This window comes from Thunnus albacares, chromosome 5, assembly GCF_914725855.1.
Source record: "Thunnus albacares chromosome 5, fThuAlb1.1, whole genome shotgun sequence".
Lineage (NCBI taxonomy): Eukaryota > Metazoa > Chordata > Actinopteri > Scombriformes > Scombridae > Thunnus > Thunnus albacares.
In genome coordinates, this window is record NC_058110.1 from 22,350,789 (window position 1) to 22,366,122 (window position 15,334).

Sequence of the window (15,334 nt, forward strand, 5' to 3'; positions counted from 1 at the left end):
GTAGGAGCAAATTTTTTTTAAAAGGTTTATACGTTGGAATTTTACTTTGACCTTGATGAAGTGACTGCCAAACATTTCTAACAATGGCAGAATACCAGCAAAGGGGCAGCACCGCCACACCCAAACAGCTCGTGTCATTTAAGCTTCAGCAAGCGGTTGTGTAATTCAGAGACTTTGCCTCAGGTGTTGTAACAGTGAAGTTGGAATAAACGCAGGCCAATAAACATCAGTACTGTGGATGTGATGCTGGAGCAGGCAGAGGCGGTCATTGTTCTTTTTAGTTCAGTTAACTGTGGGGTGATAACAGTGTTTTGCCATGTGTTACATCATGTTTTTGTTACTTTTTTATTATGCTGTATTCAGACTGGGTATCATACCTCATCACTTTATTGGCAACACCGCACAAGGAAACTGGCATCAAATGTTGGGTCCGCTTTGTAATCTTGTTGACTTACTCTTTGATCAGATAGCAACTGATTTTAATCCAAATTTTTGCAACTTTATACAAAGTTAGACAAAATTAGAGAGGTTTGGCTTCTTTTGTTACAGAAAACATGGTTAAGTTTGTAAGGTATCAAAAAAAGTATCATTTTGGTTTCTGTGTTGAAATTCAGGTAATACTTTGGCACAAGTGTAAGTAAAGTTTAAAAAGTGAGTTGATGTTATTGGAGGCTGATATTGAGGTTCATTCTGAGGTACTCGTTACCTTAACTGTATCAAAAATGTGTTAAATTATTACTCGTACTATCATACATCTGTAAGAATAGTTTTCTGACATTGATATATATGTAAAATAACATCACAAAATCAAAATAACCAATATACTGCCTTCCACTATTATGTATTTCATCACAAAACCTCTTCACACATGCAAAACTAAAACCTTTGTAACTCAGTATATTAGTTTGTTCATAAGTTAATTACAATGTGTTTGGAATCATTCATTTGGATGAGAGAATTTCGTAAAATGAAAAACAGTGTTTCATCTTTATCCAAAAAATAAATTTCCTTGTGTTCCTAAATGTGTAATATTCCTCCAGTGCTTGTTGAAGTTGATATGAGCTGGAAGTTTAGTGTGTTTGTGTTTCTTTGGATGTGAGTAAGTGTGTGTGTTTGTCTGGAAGCTGGATGGAGACGTGAATTATTTCACCGGTGCAGAAAACAGGTGTTACCGCACAGGGAGCCAGGAAGTCTCGTCTGAGCCTACGTGTCCCCACACACACACACACACACACACACACACACACACACACACACACACACAGATGTTGTGTTATTAACTGAATGATTCAGTTGTGTTTGAAGTGGCTTCAACATGTGCTCAGATTTTGTATTTCTCATCAGCTCTTATATGTAAAGGAGAGTTTGAAATTAAGAAATTACCTCAGCTTGAAAGGAATGCTTCGGGCGATAAAGGAGAGTAAATCTACGCCTGAACCGTAGGTTCATGAAGAGATACTCCTCCACAGCACGCCAGTTACACTATCAGTAACAAGCATGGGAAGCCCTCAGGGCGGCTAAAGTACATTTGTGTCTTGTGGAGTTCACATGCATCATGTTCACTTCTAACAGAGTCCTAACAGATACATGTTTACCATGAAGCTCAGCGAAAGCAGCAAATAGGAGATGTTACTGATACACTTTAGTTTCCGTAGCAGAACAAAGTAGAATCATGTCTTATTTTTTTTCTTCTGTGTCACACTGCAGCTTAAACTGAAACAAACTGTTGTTTAAATTTAAGTGAACTTGAACTCAGTTTCACTTCAGTGTGATGCATCTTGTTTGGGGAGGAGATGCAGCCTCAGACTCCCAGAGTTCAGTTAAGTCCTCTGTGGGTCAAACCTTGGCTCCTGAAGACACTACTTCTTTTTTAATCTCAAACCTTTTATCAAACCATTTATTAATCCTAGTATCTGTTTCACTCTTGTATCATCAGCATCTAAGCATGTGCTTGTACATAAAGTATAACCACCATTAAAAAAACTACATCAAAATGATGCAACAGTTTTAAAAAATTATGTTTTAACAAGTTTTGTACACTCTGTAGTAGTTTTGTAGTGTGGCACTTAATTTGGAGCAGATGCACGGCCTGTTAGTCCTGTATACTGGTGTGTTATAAATGATCCTTTATTACTGCAGGAGTTTGAAACTATTTAGTCATAGTCAAGTGGCATCTACCACAGCTTGAGGCCGAAGCCAATACTGAAGCACCTTAAAGTGCACTGCCACCGACAGCTGCTAGATGCTGGCTCCAAAAAATCCCTGCATCCAGCAGACTCCCATTTTAAAAAACGTCATCTTCTCTCTAGAAATACTAAGTCAGTCATTTTTTTTAAACAAGTCATTATGCTCTCAATCGCTAAATTCAGGCCCTCTAATAAGTGTGCTGGTGGTCACTTTGGTCGGAGGCAGCAGGACGTGTTTCCACAGTCTGAAAGGCAACACTACGTACTCCTTATCTGGAAGGTCCTGGCTCCAAACGGAAAAGATGGCGCTTCAGACTGGCTCCAATGCAAACCAATGGGTGACGTCACACCTCGCTACATCCATCTTTATTACAGTCTATGGTCATAGTTCCTTCTCCTCATTTTCACTCTTCTCTGGAAAATGCATCCTTCTTTAAAAAAAGGTTTTTAATCGATGTTCAGCTAAAGCATGATAAATATATTGTACAGAACAAATAATTGAAATGCCTCATCATCACAAATATTTTGCCGCTTGACTAACGTATTGAAAGGCCGCTTCTTCACTCGACAGTGTTTGTCTGTCTGGTTGTTTTTCTCAAAGAGGTAAATCACAACAGGTAATTATAATGATCTAATCTTTGTTAACAAGATAACATCCAATGGGAGAAATGTAAACTAGCAAATATGTGAACGTTTTATCTGCTCCAACATGTCAGCAACTGAAAGGGAATTTAATGTAAATGTACCATTCAGCTGTAACATTTACATTGCTGGTCGTAAATGACCATAATTATTATTCATAATGATAATTGTTCTCAAAATGTCAACATTTCAAAAATAAAGACAAACAACCTTTTTAGTTGATCTAACAGATTGTTTATAAGGTTTTCATGTGAACCCATATGATACATGGAGCATGTTATATACTCACATAACATAATGCCATATGGTATTTCTTATATTTTCAGGTGGACTGACATGTTTGCCAATGATTAATTGTGGTCGTGTTTGTTGTCTGAATGTGTGAAAATGTGATGTTGCAGGAGCTGCATGCTGAACTATGACCTCTGACAGATAAGATGCTCTAATTTGCATAATGAACGAATGAATGGACAATCAGAGTGGGTGTTTTTTAAGACCTGCGTAGACAATCTCATCTGTGTTTGGCTCTTTATTACTTTGTTCTGCTGCTGTGATGGATTGATGTGGATATAAGTAGAATCCCTCGATGTTCTAAGGAAGATCTGCCTAATCTGCACTTCACTGAATATTTTATTATATCGAGCGGCGTGGTACATGACAGTTCTCGGGCTTTTCAGTCCGGTAATACAACCAGCAAAATGGAGCCGAGACAGAAATAAAACACATAACACATTATCCCATTAGTGTGAACAAGAACAACCAAACGGCACTAAATAAGATTCTTATATAGTCATTTATATTACAGTGTGTTGTCTCTTATCAGCTGTCTCTCCACTCCGACTGTTGTTTTGATAAAGAATATCAACTGATCAAGTGCGAATATCCCCAAACACCTAAATGACAAGCATGAACCCACTATAGGTTTGATGAGAAAGTGTGAAATAAGAGGATTTTCTGAGCAGCAGTGAAATATAAAGGATGTACTGCTAATGCATGTATTGTTTGAAATTATTTATTTGGTTAATCAACACAGGACTCTGTCTCTGTGAGCTGTTATAAGTGTAAACTCATAGCTGATTAATTAAAGGATAGGTTTGTGTTTTTTCGAAATACATACATACAGTACTGTATGTACATAGAAGCAGGTCTTGGTTGCTGTAAAAATTCCTACTCTCCATACTGGCCCTGAAGCTATTCTCTCTGAATGAGACTATGCTGTAAGAAATAGGGCACAAAATCCACAACCCTCGTTCTGTGTAAATATGCATCCAAAGTTCAGCTGAAGCTAAAATGAGGCTTCAGCAGTCTGAGTGAGCTAAATCGAGTCAGTAGCAAGTCAGTTGCTGAGCGGCGGCGGAGAAATACAGTATGTAAGTTTGTTGATGATACTCAGCTTGCACTATTCAAGACAGCTCTCACTCTGTTTGTAATGTGAGTAAAAAGCCGGTTCAAGCAACAAACCCACACACCACTGCTAGAATATATCCCTCCGCCGCAGCTTGGCAAGAGACGTTCCAGGAGAACCAAGAGAGGGAATTTCCCTGTCAACAGACTGTAACTTTGGAATATCGCAGCTCGATTAAACTAATTCACAAATTGTTACAACGACCAAGACCAATTTCCACATACATATTGGCACATCGGTATCGTTTAAAGAAAGATGTTCTCCAGTGTGAAAGCTTCAGTGCTGTTTGGATTCTCTTCTCCTCTCTGAAGAATATGAAAGTTCAAATGAGGTGATCCAGAACTTGTTCACGATACAGCTTTAACAGCTTGCCATTGGACTCCCTCTCTAAGTCTGTTTTAAGGTGCAGTCAGACAAGATTTGTGATGTGGCAAAAAGCAGATGGGACAGGAAAGAGCGTGGGTAGGGTTGTAAACAGACTAACAGCAGCAGCAGCAGTCATTAACCTCCGTCACTGCCCTGGCACTCACTACAGCCAAGCAGCATACCTCCTTCTCTGCTACTTCTATTATTTTAGGCCTGCTGATAATGATTATTTTCGTCCTTGATAAATCTGTCAGTTATTTTCTTGATAAATTGTTTTGATGTAATTCCTCAGGGCTCATGGTGAAGTCTTCAATTTGCCTGTCTTGTCCGACCAACAGTCCAAAACCTAAAGATTTTTAATTAACTGTCACATATGACAAAGAAAAGAAGCAAATCCTCACATCTGAGAAGCTGAAACTGGAGAATATTTGGCTTTTTTGCTTGAAAAATGACTGAAACAATTATTTGATTATCAAAATAGCTGCCATTAAAGCTTCTGTCAATTGACTAATCAATGAATAATCATTGCACCTCCATATTATTTCACTATGCAGTTACAGTATATAAACCAGGATATAGACAGTCAGTAGGTGGTGGAGGTGGATCATTTCCGAAGCAAATACGTGTAACTCTTGGATGAAACGAATGAAAAGTGAAATCGAGTCTGAAAGCACCATTACTCTATTTCTCTCTGCTGCACTAGCATGCACGTGCAGTGACCTACACGCTCACACATGCTCCTACTAAGTCACACAGTCAATCAAACACACACATGCTCACTGCGAGCGAGTCTCGTGGAGATAAATTGACATTTAAGCTGTGCTCCTCCTAGATTCACACATCTGGAAGGGATTACACACCATTACAGGCTCCGTTTTATACACATGAATCATAGATCTACTTTTAGTCCGTTTCTTTGGTTTTGTTGTGGTTTTCATGGCACAGTAATTACACCTCCCTTAAGATGCAAATAGAGTATGGTGTCAGAAACGTTCTAATTTTCCCGAAGGTTCCTCTGTCATCAAGTTGGATTTAACAGGCTGGAGCAGGATTTTTATACAGGAACCGTCTATGCGCATTCAATTGTTTCTAAAATCAAATGCTTGTACACTATTGTAACATTATTCTCTTTATATAAACCTTGGTGCTTTGTTTAGCCGAGGTGAAAGGTTTTCAGATGATCCTTAGAGGATTTCTCTTGCTGCTGATCTCTCTATCCCTCCCCTCCTCCTCCTCTGTCAATATCCAGAGATTCAGGTTGCTCATAAGCTCTTGAGAGGCTGACCCGACCCTGCTTGGTTTACTAGCGTATAAAACGCTTTATGCACTATCATCTGATATCCTGACACTAATGCTCACACAGCTGCTTAATCTGAAAACACGCTTCTTATCTTCTGTGTATCAAGATGTTATCCTACAACTCAGTTTTGTACGGCCAGTTATCATTTTGAATGCCGAAGCAAAATTACAGCTCCAGAAGAGCCAGATTTAGTTAACTTAGCTTTACGCCTGTTGTTTAACACGTCAACACTGTATCAGCGATGAGCACTTGTACAGTTAAAAGGATAAGAGGTTTTTAAGCCTTTCTATTTGTGTGACGCTGCTTGTTAATATCTAATGAGTTACAGGGTTGGTTATTTAATGTTATAAGGCAGAGGTTTTCAAACTATGAGTTGAAGGGAGGGAGAGATATGAGGCAAATGTACTGCCTGAAGTGAAGGAGACAGGTGCATGCTGATGTTATAACACCAAAAGGAAGTTAGGTACTGTAGTTTGGTGGCTGATTTGGCTTCTTATCAACACGGTCAGTGGTGGCATACAGCTCATGGAGGCAAATAAGGTACTTTAAAACCCTTCGAGTCCGATTGCTGCAAGTCAAAATTTCTTCTGAGGGTCAAATCTGAACACAGAGATGATAAACATACTTTTAGATTCAGTGACTTAAACTTTCTGAAGGTATTATTTCTGTCTATTTCTATATCTAATAATAAACATCACGAAACTCTTGTTCTAAGAGGTTAACTTGACATTCCCTTTGTTTTTTTCTATTATAGCTAGCTAGTAGTGCTTCTGATGTTGTGGTCCTCATGAATCACACTTACTTTATTGAAACAACAGAATAGTGAGGAGGAGGTAGAGGAAGAGGAAATGTTTATCTGAAATGTTTTCATGTGGAATACTTTCACTGGAATATCTTCAGAGAACTGAGCTGTCATATCTGTTCAAGTAAACAAAGTACAGACTTGTGTCTGGTTTAGCATGCAGCCTACAGTCTTGGATGAAGTAGTGATATTTGCAGGTGGACAGTAAAGCTGTTATGACTTAAATAGGTCTGTTTATCCCTTCATGCAATATCAGCTAATCAAGGCATGAAATATGATTTTGTTTGACTGTGGTAGCATAACATTTCATACAGTGTTTTCTTCACGGCTTTGATTTTCATTATGCTCTAAAAGCTCAATTGTAAAACAGTGTTTTTGCTGAAACTTAGTTGTAATTAAAATGTTTTGTGGAAAATAGCTTATACATTTAGACAGATATTAGTCATGACATGTTGAGTAAAGCATTACAAATGTAGCCTTTGTTGGAAACGGTGTGTAATAATACAAACATTCAGTGCAGAGGAAGTGCCCTGGAAAAGCTGGACGCCCTCGTACTGTCGGTGTGTAGCACTGCAAATGTCAAAGCCTTTATTAAATGTCTGTAGGTCTGTTGGCTCACTATAGCATCAGCTGGCAAGAGAGAAGCAAAACACACATTTATTTTTACAAAACATATGGAGATGGTTACTGTACTCCAGACATTTATCAGGTGAAGCTGTTGACAATTAACATGTAGTCTCATGCATAAAACCCTCTAGTGGTAGAATCATGTACTATGATGATGGTGGATCCAATGGACTGAGGAGGGCTTTCATCACGTCACTGACAGATTGTGAGTATAAAAACCAAATGTTTAATCAACATCATTCAGGTGTCTGTTCACACGATGAACAATAGCTCAACAGAAAGGTCCAACTGCTTCATATTACACCTAAAATTTACCATACACACTGCAACGAGGGTCAGGAAGCAGAGCAGGCTTTGATCTTTGAGGTTTAGAGGAACCCAACTAATTTTCCCACGAACTTCTTCACAGAGTTTTTACCCTGGAAAAGGTGAAAAAGTTAAGTCACACCAGAGGACTGACAACTTCAAACAGGTGGAGAAGATGAGTACACCGCTGGCCTCGGGGTTACGGTGCTGACCATAAACAGCAGCGTGTTTGGTTCGTGCCTTTTTTTGTGTATTTTTTGGGAGCTTTTTAAGCCTTTATTACAGAAAGTGGAGAAACATCAACAAATGAAGGAGATAGAGATGCAACAAGAGTCCCTGATCAGACTTCAACTGGTGGGCGGTTCATAGTTGACGTTCTCTGTAAGCTACATCTCTTTCCTGTCATCTCTCTACGTTCCCTGTCAAATAAAAGTGTAAAATAACCTAAATAATTTACAAACAAACAAACAAAAATAGGTGGACAAGAGACTTCTATACTGCTGAGGTTGAAACATTGTGTATATCACAGCGTCTCCTAACATCCATATTATCTCCTCCACTCCCATCATATATCTGAGATGGCAGGTGGAAGGACGTCTTATCTAAATCAAAGCAGCTTTGCAGAAACTGGCTTCCCCCATCTGAGATTCTCATTACTGTCAAGAAGCTTGAAGACTGTTCCGGTTGTTGTGGTTTGAATTAGTCACAGTAGCTGCGAAGAAGTAGGCTACAACAATGAAGATGATAACTAATGTTAAGTAGATTCATTCAATTCTGTTGCAGTTTCTTAAAGGTGCATGAATTAAAACAACAACAAAAAAAGTAATGTCAGAAAAGATTACTATTTCAGAACGACAAAGAAAGTTTTAATAAAGAAAATCAACACCACTCTAGAGTCCATGTGTTCAGCAGCTTTGCACTGTTTGATTGATGTGTTGCATGTAAACAGCTGTGTGTGCAGCTGGAACTCATCTGCATAATACCCATAACACATTTCTCTGTTGAGTGGCACAACAGGCTGATCAATCCCCATCCCGCCACGCTGACAGTGTCGGTTATTTACAAAATGTAACAGGAAAAAGGTTTCTGTTTTGAAAATGTGGCTATCAGTACACAGGCTATCAGTCAGTCAAATTGCTCCCCTAACAGGAAAATGTTGAAATATCTTGGTTTTGTTTTACATTGTAAAGGAATTTCTGTCCCACAGATCAGTATGTCGGAGTCACCCGGATAATGCAATGAGCTCTTTTTTATTATAATCAATGTTCCAGATTTGATTTATTTGATTTTTTACATGTTACCAGATAATTCAGTAGGCCTGATTTGTGAGACATTTGCTTTGCAACCTGAAACATCATTATCCTCAAAAGAAATTGTAAAATAATACTTTATTAAAGTATTTAATTAATTATTATTAGGTTAAGTTTGAAAATGGTGAACTTTGACAGTGTCATTGTGAGGTTAATAGGTAACATTAGAACTTTATTTAACTATTAATCATTCTATCTGTCTTTTTTTTACCTAAAAACCCTATAAAATGTCATAAAACAGTGGAAATGCCCTTGATAATTTCCTATTATGCTAAGGTGACGCCCTTTAAGCTTCTTGTTTTGTCTGATCAATAGTCCAAAACCCAAATATATTAAATTTACGATGATATAAAACAAAGAAAAGCAGCAAATCCTCTCATATGAGAAGCTGGAAACAGTTGAACGGGTACTTCAGAATGATCATAAACAATTTATTCTCTCTTTTTTTGGATGAAGCTCCAAAAAGGGTGGATCCTTCATTTCCCATAATGCAAGTCAACAGTGTCTCTCTTAGATCCTCCCTTGCCTCCCAAATGCCCACTTCTTTCAAACCCCACATATCAAGTTTGTAATATAGACTTTTTGTTAAGAAATTACGATTGATGATGTGAAAAAATGTTTTTTCTCTCTCTCGTTCTCACAGGATCACAGACATTGAATAAGTTCTAAAAAGTGTGGTGCCCCTGTCTTTGAGAAACCATCTACTGTTGTCTCTGAATGCTTGATCTTCCTGTCTATTATTATTATTTTTATTAATTTATTTAGTTAACAAAATTGAAATGATTCTGCTTGTAACCCTCCATTTAATGTGGTGTTATTATCTCATTTTCATATACAACTTTCTTGGTTGGCCTTTTAGTTGAGTTTTATATGTTTGTGGTTTGTGTGCAGCTGGGTTAATGAAATGTTACTTTGATACATTGATATTCAATAAAAAAAACCCCTTTGGACAGTTTAACAGGTTTTAACAGGCTGATTAGTACACATGGGGGCAAGTAAACTGAACTTGTAAAATTGGTGCATAACCCTTTTAATATTTGCATTTTTTTCTTGTCGAATTACTTAAACTTGATGATGATTGACTTACCTTCAATAATTCGATCAATCATATCAACCCTTGTCTTCTTTAAGTAATTGAAAGCCTCCACAGTTCCTCCAGCAGACGTATAGGATTCTTCATTTCTCTGTCCTGCTGCACAAAACTCTCTCTCTCTCTCTCTCTCTCCTAACGACCAGTGGGTAAACATATCACATGAGCCTTCCTAAAAAACAATATTTTCCTTCAGTCCTCTGGCCTGCTTTCACATACAGATTCACCACAATCTGACATATGCCTCCACCAATCAAATCAGTTGCTGTTTCTCTTCCAGTTGTGGTTCTGAATCACTGTATTTCCAGAGTAAATTTAGACTCTCTTGACAAAGTGAGATAATGAAGGGAACTTTTTTCTTGAGCTCTTGATGTCAGCTAAGCTTACTGTAAACACTTAACTTGTGTAACTCGCTCTGCATCATATCTTGTGTTATGCTGCCTTTATAAACCTGACCTGAAACTGACTCAAATCTCAAGGAGCTCTCAGAGGGAAAACAGTGTTTTACTCTTTTATGTTTTTCTCTGTTCTCAATATAGAGCTTCAGTGAGGTTATATATGGTAGCTGAGTCTGTTTAATCAGTTAACCGTCACTGGAAATGCCATGATGTGACTGAAATGTCTTCAGATAACTGTTTTCAAAATGAAGAGCAGAGACAGAGGCGTATTTTTAAAACCCTCAACAGGCCAGATGATAAAAGCTAAATATCTGCTTTTGCTGTTCCTCAAAACAGATACACATGGTATCCTCCAACTCAAACATGGTGTAGATTTGTTCTGTTACGGCCTGGAACTGTTTGCTTCTGTCTGTCCGAGGGAGGGGGTGACCTTGGGCTGCAGCTGTTTGTCAGAAGTTGGCACCATCTGGCTGTGCTGAAGGGTGAGGTGTGGTAGCTGGAGAGTTGGCTGCACTGAGAGGAGAAAAACTTTCTGCTGAGCAGGTCATGGAGGGTAAAATAGAGGACAGGACTGTAATTTGGGCAGCCATTTTTTTTTTTTTTAGGGTGAAATGGAAGGAGTCTAACACATTAAACAAAGGTGAAATTAATGATACTTTCTTAGTTTGGCATGTTGTAGTCTATTAACGACAAATTGTGCACACTTTACATCACTGCCAGCCATTTTGGAAAGATTGATCTCCAGTAGAGTCAAAACACTTATACTGTAGGTAATTCATCACAGTGAACATTTAGTCCTTTCAGAGTTATCAGAACCTGAGGATGCATTTGCAACCAGGGACTGTTCTGAAAACACTCCGCATTGGTGTGTTCAAGGAAACAGTGTTTGTCTTTGATTTGTGATGCCATAGCACACGGGTGTAATGGTTCTTGGCAGCCAACACTGAATGTCAGAAGCTTGGAGCATCCTTGAACTAACATACTAAGAGACATAGTTCCCGTTTGCAACTGAATGTTAGTAACACTATCCAGAGTTCAAACGAGATATTTTCTCACTTACCTCAAGTGGTATCTGGCCAAGCAGATAGATATGGTTTTATTTGCTGTGGTTTTGAGTTATTGCTCTCTGAGATTTCTGCCTCCACTCCAACACAAGTGAGGTGATTAAATTTGCGGTGCTCACAGCATCAAAGTGAGATATGTACTTTTGAGAGAAGAAATAACACATTCTCCTTCTTATAAATGAAAACCAAATTAATAAGCAATAAAACACTACAATAAAAATAAATAAAATACTTGCTCAACTGAAAGCATTCAGAGCTGCATCCTTACTTGGTCTGGTATGACTGTGATCTGTGTACCTCATGTTGGCTAATGTTAGCAAACTTAACTGACACAACTGAGTCAGTTTGCTGACTTTATGACTCTTTTCTACTTGTGTTACTGCTACACTGCATTTTATTTGTGGCCACATTAGCTGCTGGTCAGCAAACGTTATAAAGACTCACTTGAAGGAATGACATGTTTAAAATTCAACATTGTAAGTTTTTGTTAAGTGTAATAAATGTGTCAAGACTGCAAGCCAGAGCATGGAGGATTCTGTCCTAGGAGACGGTTTTACCAGCTGTTCTTAAATTCAAACTTTGCCTAGGTGCAGTGTATGTTGTAAAGGTTTTTAAAGGTTCATTACATTTAAATGGGACTCCACCACACGATAGAGATTAATTGTTCGTAAATATTTACATGTACTAACTACCAGGTGTAACTGTTGCGTAGCTAACTGAACCAACTGACACTGCTAACATTAACTTGCTAATAATATGGTTGAAAAATCTGAAAGGACACTTAATAATAATGTGGAGTTGGAAGATTTTAAATCACATTTCCCCCAAAAAACACAAATCACCTCTAATTACATTAAGTTATGACAATAACGTTAGCATAAATGACCATTTAGAATCAGTTAGGTTAAATGGATATTTCCCGCTAACTCTGAACTGTATGAAGAAACTCTGAACTTGTGTTTCACCATGTATGAATATATACATTTTTAAAAAAGTGATATTTCCATTTACAAAGGATTAGTTTATCATAAATTTCAGTATATCATTCTGCCCCTAAAAGGTTGTTTTCATAAGATATTTTATAGCTTGTGATGCTACAAAACATTTTTTTTGTCAGTACAGATGTTTCTTAGCAACTGTTTACACATTACTAGAGAAGACATCTCTAGTACTTGTGATGAAACTTGATTTGGTAAATCACTTGTTGGAAACAATTTTGTAGTGACTAAGAACTGAAGAAAGACTAACAGACAAACTTAGTAATAGATTCACAAACAGCTGGTGCAACTCAGTCCTGGATCTGTGTGAAGTGCAGCTTCTCTCTGTCTGACACACTATTTTTCAAGGGCTCCTATAGTACCCATCGCTAGTTAGAAGTGTATCATTAAGTTTTAAATACTGTAGGAAGATGAAAGATGTAAGAGTTTATAATTACACAGTGAGTGGTGTAACAGTCTCTCAGTCTTTAATATGTTGGATGATAGAGATTTATTTTATAATAATATATACTAAAAGGATCATTTATAAGTAGGTATGTAAGTCTGTGTTTGTGCATATGCCACCGTAATGTGTGTGTGTGTGTTTTCTACACACACTGAAGTGGCAGAAAGTCAAGTTTTTACCTTTTGGCGATTGTTTTTAATGTAACAATATTAGAAGATAATGGTAGGCAGAAATGAAGATGGTATGATGGTATAACTTTCAGCAGAAGCACTGATCCTGCTGCAGCTGTTATCTCAGTACTGAAAGCTCCTTCTCAGGTTACAGATAGCACAAAAAATGAACCCTGAGCTTCTTAAAATGAAATTCACTCTCAGACTGAAACAGAAGTGGGATAATCTGAGGAACTGTGAAAGAGTAGTTTACTATAAATCATCGAGACAGACTAGAGCTCATTGTTACAGTCAATACTGCAACATTTTACTTTAACCATCTTGTTTGGCATTAATATCTATAATATACAAACACTCTTGTAATTAGAGATGATACCTCGTCAACTAACACAAACTGAGAGTGCATATCATTGTGCAGAGTCGTTTTCAGTCTGTCCTTCTTAAAAATGGAACAGTTAAATTCACCATGAGATAGCCAGAGACATCTCGCCACCTGGAGTCACAACAGTCCCGTAAACTGCAGCAGGTGTGCAGGTAGTGTAACTAATCATGTCACAGTTTACGGGACTGTCGTGTCTCAAAACGACTAATGTAGCCAGTTATCGTCTATGCTGTTTTTTGACTAGAAGTAAACTTATTGTGCATGTCTTGTGCAAGACTTTCACAATTTAGTTTTACACATCATGCAAAAACAATAAATCTAATTAATTCAATATATCATCCAGCCCTACTTCAGATCATATATCGTATCGTATCGTATCGTATCGTATCATATCATACATCATATATTTTACTTGGTGAACAAAGATTTTCAGTATTTTCCAGTCATGTATCTTTCTGTTTCATTGTCCTGCATGGTTTCACCAGGAAAAGCTTTCTAAAAGGCACAAGGTCTTTACTATATTTGGCTACAATTAATACGCATCCTTCCTTCTCTCAGACCTTGAACTCATCATCGGCTTGAATATGCCTGGGTAAGCATTGGAAATTGTCCAGTCCTATTGTCATCGCCTCTCCAGCTCTGGTGGATTTCTTGTCATTAGTATGAAGGATGTGGGAAGGAAGGAATTACTAATCTGGTTTTACCATTTATGTGACAATGGCCTTGAATGCAGTAATGACACCACGGAGGCCAGAGAAGGAGCTTCAAAAGAAGAAATCCAAAATGTGAAAATGGCTCAATTTTAACAGCCAGATGAGGGTCATTTAGAAAATAGAAAGGAATAGAAAATACAGTCAACCAACTGTATTATGTTTTGTCATCAGATCTCTTCATAATTGTGTGTTATACAGTGTGCTGAAACGTGATATATAGATGTCCATTTTGTATGACAATGAGCTCTCATTAAAAGCGAGCTCAAAAGGACGAGGACTTGATATATTATGTCACATCAAACACAATGAATCATTGCCTCGTTAAAGCACTCACAGCAGCCACAATTAAACACTGCAGAGCCAGAATTTGAACGAGCGGGAAGCAGTGCTTGATCTCATTTCAGTGATCTCAACATATTAATGTTAACTGTGATTATGTAATCATGTCTGACCCAGAGAAGTGTTTATTTTATAGTATTTATTTTTAAAACTGTCAAAAAATTCTTTGCACGCATCAAACAGTCAACATCAAGCATTCACAGTCTTTTTTCTCTATGTTTCAAAGGGACAGTTTATGCCACAGGATCCCATTTTATAAGATTTTGTCTGAGCGCTTCATATTCGGTGCAGGCAAACTGTTAAAGCTGGAGGTAGGGAGATAACGATAGGAAGCTTAGAGGCTTTGATCAAAATATTTTAGATGTTCCTGTGTCGCTCTCTCACTTTTTCTTTCTGTTTTGCTCTCTTTTAAGTTTAAATTAGGACTGCAACTAGCGATTATTTTCATTATCAATTTGCCTATAATTTTTTGATTAATGTGTTTGGTCTATAAAATGACAGAAAATAGTAAAAATTGTCTGTCACAATTTCTCAGCGCCCAAGCTGATGTCTTCAAATAGCTTGTTTTTTTTTTCCAAACAAACAGTCCAAAACCAAAAGATATTCAATTTACTATCACGAAAGACTAAACTAGAGCTGCAGCAATTAGTCAACTAAGTGATTAGTCGATCGACAGAAAATTAATTACTTCTCAAGTGTGAATATTTTCTGGTTTCTTTATTCTTCTATGATAGTAAACTAAATATCTCTGGGTTGTAGACTGTTGGTCGGGACAAAGGAAGACGTTTGGG

The 15,334-nt window shown here is 37.6% G+C and overlaps 1 protein-coding gene across 12 annotated transcripts in view; it reads left to right on the forward strand.

Moving 5' to 3' along the window:
* The window catches only part of LOC122982447 (membrane-associated guanylate kinase, WW and PDZ domain-containing protein 1-like), a 98,577-nt gene that overhangs the window by 7,180 nt on the left and 76,063 nt on the right, over positions 1-15,334 (forward strand). The window lies entirely within an intron of this gene.